Source organism: Camellia sinensis, chromosome 12 (assembly GCF_055761805.1).
Source record: "Camellia sinensis isolate YWXY chromosome 12, ASM5576180v1, whole genome shotgun sequence".
In the NCBI taxonomy this organism is placed as follows: domain Eukaryota; kingdom Viridiplantae; phylum Streptophyta; class Magnoliopsida; order Ericales; family Theaceae; genus Camellia; species Camellia sinensis.
The window spans coordinates 20,772,728-20,778,643 of NC_138972.1; the positions used below are offsets into that span (position 1 = coordinate 20,772,728).

The 5,916-nt window shown below is 38.9% G+C and overlaps 1 long non-coding RNA gene across 2 annotated transcripts; it reads right to left on the reverse strand.

Moving 5' to 3' along the window:
- Nucleotides 1-2,068: 2,068 nt before the first annotated feature.
- On the reverse strand, nucleotides 2,069-5,261 carry LOC145804098 (uncharacterized). Of its 2 annotated transcripts, XR_014345698.1 has the most exons (4): nucleotides 5,035-5,261; nucleotides 4,283-4,327; nucleotides 4,133-4,205; nucleotides 2,206-2,400 (listed from the first exon to the last, which is right to left on the reverse strand). It is a non-coding gene; the product is annotated as an uncharacterized LOC145804098 (long non-coding RNA). The 2 variants fall into 2 exon arrangements; XR_014345697.1 differs by lacking the exon at nucleotides 4,133-4,205 and having other exon boundaries at nucleotides 2,069-2,400.
- Nucleotides 5,262-5,916: the final 655 nt, after the last annotated feature.

Sequence of the window (5,916 nt, forward strand, 5' to 3'; positions counted from 1 at the left end):
CGCGATAAAATGCTTGCAAAATCCAAGTAATGTGCAGAAAACAGCGCGATGAGGTGCGCAAGATAGCGCGATAAAATGCATGCAAAATGCAAGTAATGTGCACAAAACAGTGCAATGAGGGGCGTAAGATAGCGTGATAAAATGCATGGAAAATTCAAGTGGTGTGCACAAAACTGAGCAATGACGTGCGCAACATGGTGCGATGAAATGCATGCAAAATGCAAGTAGTGTGCACAAAACTGCGCAATGAGGTGCGCAAGATAGCGCGATAAAATGCGTGCAAAATGCAAGTAATGTGCACAAAACAGTGCAATGAGGTGCGCAAGATAGCGCGATAAAATGCATGCAAAATGCAAGTAGTGTGTACAAAACTGCGCAATGAGGTGCGCAAGATGGCCCGATAAAATGCATGCAAAATGCAAGTAGTGTGCACAAAACTGCGCAATGAGGTGCGCAGGATAGCGCGATAAAATGCGTGCAAAATGTAAGTAAAGTGTAGAAAACAGCGCGATGAGGTGCGCAAGATAGCGCGATAAAATGAATGCAAAATGCAAGTAATGTGCACAAAATAGTGCAATGAGGTGCACAAGATACCGCGATAAAATGCATGCAAAATGCAAGTAGTGCGCACAAAACTGCGCAATGAGGTGCGCAAGATGGCGCGATAAAACGCAAGTAGTGTGCACAAAACTGCGCAATGAGGTGCGCAAGATAGCGCGATAAAATGCGTGCAAAATGCAAGTAATGTGCGTAAAACAGTCCAGTGAGGTGCGCAAGATAGCGCGATAAAATGCATGCAAAATGCAAGTAATGTGCAGAAAACTGCGCGATGAGCTGCGCAAGATAGCGCGATAAAGTGCATACAAAATGCAAGTAATGTGCACAAAACTGTGCAATGAGGTGCGCATGATAGCGCGATAAAATGCATGCAACATGCAAGTAGTGTGCAGAAAACTGCGCGATCAGGTTTGCAAAATAGCGCGAGAAAAAGGATACAAAATGCAAGTAATGTGCACAATACTGTGCGATGAGGTGCGCAAGACAGCGTGATAAAATGCATGCAAAATGCAAGTAATGTACACAAAACAGTGCGACGAGGTGCGCAAGATAGCGCGATAAAATGCGTGCAAAATGCAAGTAATGTGCAGAAAACTGCGCGATGAGGTGAGCAAGATAGCGCGATAAAATGCGTGCAAAATGCAAGTAATGTGCAGAAAACTGCGCGATGAGGTGCGCAAGATAGCGCGATAAAATGCATGCAAAATGGATGTAATGTGCACAAAACAGTGCCATGAGGTGCGCATGATACCGCAATAAAATGGATGCAAAATGCAAGTAGAGTGCACAAAACTGAGCATTGAGGTGCGCAAGATAGCGCGATAAAATGCGTGCAAAATGCAAGTAATGTGCATAAAATAGTGGAATGAGGTGCGCAAGATAGCGCGATAAAATGCATGCAAAATGCAAGTAATGTGCAGAAAACAGCGCGATGAGGTGCGCAAGATAGCGCGATAAAATGCATGCAAAATGCAAGTAATGTGCACAAAACAGTGCAATGAGGGGCGTAAGATAGCGTGATAAAATGCATGGAAAATTCAAGTGGTGTGCACAAAACTGAGCAATGACGTGCGCAACATGGTGCGATGAAATGCATGCAAAATGCAAGTAGTGTGCACAAAACTGCGCAATGAGGTGCGCAAGATAGCGCGATAAAATGCGTGCAAAATGCAAGTAATGTGCACAAAATAGTGCAATGAGGTGCGCAAGATAGCGCAATAAAATGCAAGCAAAATGCAAGTAGTGTCTACAAAATTGCGCAATGAGGTGCGCAAGATGGCGCGATAAAATGCATGCAAAATGCAAGTGGTGTGCACAAAACTGCGCAATGAGGTGCCAAGATAGCGCGATAAGATGCGTGCAAACTGCAAGTAATGTGCCTAAAACAGTGCAATCAGGTGCGCAATGTCACGCCCCAAACCCGCCCCTAAAAGTTTGGGCATGACCCGTTTGAAAACGAACACTTAACCTGTAGTAAATAACATATGGGGCCTCATCGGAAGCATAAAGTAGGAAAATAACTATACATATAAATTCCATTGAGCTACATCTACATGCCAGGACCTCTTATACATCACATTCATCATGGAAAATAGATAAAGCTCCAAACCATATGTTGTAGCATCGATGATAAACAACCATATGTACAGACCCAGCCCCATCATTGGGCTTATATAAAAATCATTGAAGTTCTACCTCTTTAACTTTAAATGGGTAATCAAAATTAAGCCAACATTTCAATAAACTTTACAAAAATAAATGGCTTCGTGCAGTGCCTGAACCCACGAAGGTTGACAAAAGAAAACAGGTGTCATGACTAGGACTGACCACTTGGTTGGTTACCTACAGAAACAGACATTAGACAGAGTGAGCCAAGCTCAGTGAATAGTAATACATAAATTAAACGATGCTTAAAATGAAACATAACACATAGCAATGCATATAAAGATGTAGAGTTCACATAGTTAGTCTGATTCTGTGCTACGTACATAACGGCCTTAAGTTCAATCTTGCAACATAAACATGGTGGCTATAAGCCCTTGAAACATGGTGGCACAAGGCCCTTGAAACACGGTGGCTATAAGCCCTTGAAACTTGTGGCACTAAGGCCCTTGAAGCATGTGGCATAATGCCCTTGTAACATATGGCACTAAGGCCCTTGAAACATATGGCATAAAGCCCTTGAAAAGTTGGCATGAAGCCCTTGGACATGCATATATGAACCCAAGAGGTGTCTCACACGGACTCTAGAGGTAACTCACAATGTAGCACTTAGTTCCGTGTAGCACTTTGTTTCATTTCATAACAACTTATACGGATGGCTATAAGCCTCATAACTTTCACATATGTATGGACTCAAGAGGTGTCTCACATGGACTCTAGCGGTGGCTCACAATGTAGCACTTAGTTCCAAGTAGCACTTTGTTCCATACCAATAATCATTAGGTCTTACTGACCAAACCACACATGTAATGTCATACCATAAACGAAAATAAATTCATACATATTCATTATGCTTGAATCATTAACAGAAATCAGAATTCATACTTACTTATACTTAGCCTTTTAATAGCGCTGGCAAATCAATAAAAAGCATTCTTGTTAGTTCCATAAAGAAATTCCTCAATATTGTGAACTTATAGTACACTTGAACTTGTACATAGGTAAGCTTGTAACGTATCTTGTAGCATACTTAAGCTTGTGTCGTACTTAAACTTGTAAAATACTTAAGCTTGTAACGCACTTAAACTTGTAACATACTTAAGCTTGCAACGTACTTAAACTTGTAACATACTTGAGCTTATAACATGCGTACACTGGTAACATACTTGAATTTATAACATACATGAACTTGTAACATGCGTCTACTTGTAATATACTTGAACTTATAACATGCGTGAACTTGTAACATGTGTCTACTTGTAACATACTTGAACTTATAACATGCGTGAACTTGTAACATGTGTCTACTTGTAACATACTTGAACTTATAACATACTTAAACTTGAAAACTTGTAACATATTTAAACTTGTATATACTTGTACTTGTAACCTTACTTAAACTTGTACATACTTGAACTTGTCACATATATAAACTTGTAACATTCTTGAGTTTGTAACATTCTTGACTTATAGCATGCGTAAACTTATAACAGGCTTAAACTTAGAACATACATAAACTTGTAACTTAATTATTTGAACCACGGTATTATTACCCCTGGGTAGGGGCCTTGTGCTAAAGATGATGTGAATACTTCTACATATATGAATAATCATTAAGTTAATAGAAACCAGAACATTTCTTGTTATATCATGTCATTATCATGCACTTAACAAAATAGAATAATTCATATTCTTATGTGGGTTGCATACTGATGGTAAACCTTTACTTTCATATCATAGATTCTAAACGTTCTTGGGTCCCTTCGTAACATAATCTTAGATTCACACAAATATCATTCTTCAAGGATGAACATAAGTTCCACTTATTCTTTAAGAAATAACATAGTATGCTAATAAATAACAAAGGGCTAATATTCGTCATTAACAGAACATAAGGATTCCGAAATCATACCGACGTACGCGAATCTTTCAGCGTTCATATAAGTTCACATTGCTTTCCAATTGTCATAAATGTTCGTATAATACTTACAAAGAACAGAGCATTAGTGACAATAATTGTCAATGGTAGAAAAAAAATGTACATTTTTGTACTACTACTCACAGTGATCGGTTCCCGGTGGTAATGGTACAATGTCCTCGTCTCGACCTACAATTACAGTGTACAACACATAATATGAGGTTATACTCGATCCTTTACTTATTCTCTTTGATCGTTCAATCAATTAGTCATGGTGGTACCAAGCTCATTATTCTTTAATATGTTGTAATCCATGTCTTATAAAACAGGAGAAATCGATAGGAATTGGTTTAGGTGAAGAAATGGTACATAACTAATTGACATAACGTGAACAGTCGTCACTAATTTGGGTATAACTTTTTCTGTATTTAGAATTTGGGAGTGAGACTAGCGCCATTGGAAACTAGACTTCCGGGGCTTGATTTTAGGCTCAAGAATCACTCAAAACGGAGTCCGGATGCAAAAGATATACCTATTCAAAGTTGGCTGGGCAGAGCTGTCTCCGCACGTGCGGGTGAACAGTGCCGCACGTGCGGCCCTGGACAGCAGCAGTCCGAAAATGGCTGAAATTGTGGGACTTCTCATTTCCAAAAATCAAACCTTAATTACATGTAAATCAAAGCCCAAAACCCTTTAATACATGACCAATTTCACATTATTATTCTTCATCAAACACCATAATCTCACAATAAACAAATTTAATGATTTTACTTCTTCAATCAAGGAATTCTTAGAAAATCAAGGTTCATGGGTGCAAAGCTCACATCTTCTATATCAATCCATGATTTCAAGTTGTAGATGGATTCTATACAAGGTTAGTAATTAGAGCCACATACCTTACCCAAACCTTTGTTCATCCCTTAGTCTCTTCAATTTTTCCCAAGCTTTTGGTTGATCTTTCCTCTCTCTTCTATCTTCTTCAACCATCTTCAAGCTTCCATGGATGTTGAATTCCTTAGGGAGAAGCTTTGCCTCTTCTCTCTCTCCCTCTCTCTCTCACGGTTCTCCTTCCCCTTTCTCTAGATATTTTTATTTTTTTGTTTGGTTCAAAATAGATGAGTTTAACAACTCATAAGGCATATATGCATATATAAAAGCTTCCCACAAATAGGAAGGGCCAAACACGCCCTTACGAATCGCACAAAATCACATTTCAATTAAACTTCTCAGATAACTCCAAAAATTATGCTGATCATAAATATGTCCCCTGTTCCGGTATCTGAAGTCTTTAAGGCCTTTAATTTGCAGTATAAAGTTAATCACCCAAACGTCCATTAACGAATCAGACAAATTAAATTTCAAATTAATTTTCCCAAATAATTCCAAAAATTCCCATCAACATATCCAAGTACTCAATTTTGATTTTTTGAACCCATAAAGGTCGGTAATTCCCATTTTAAGTCCGTAACTCAACTGATAATGCTTCAATTCTAATAGATATAATTAAATTAAACCACATCATTTCATAGGGAAATAAAGATGATTTCTTATACGCATTTTGGGGTCATTACACGCAAGATAGCGCGATAAAATGCATGCAAAATGCAAGTGATGGACAGAGCGTAAAATTGCGCGATGCCCAAGATGGCGCGATAAAATGCATGCAAAATGCAGGTAACGTGCACAAAGCTGTACGATAAGGCGCGCAAGATAGCGCGATAAAATGCATGCAAGATGCAAGAAATGTGCACAAAACAGCGCGATGAGGTGCGCAAGAC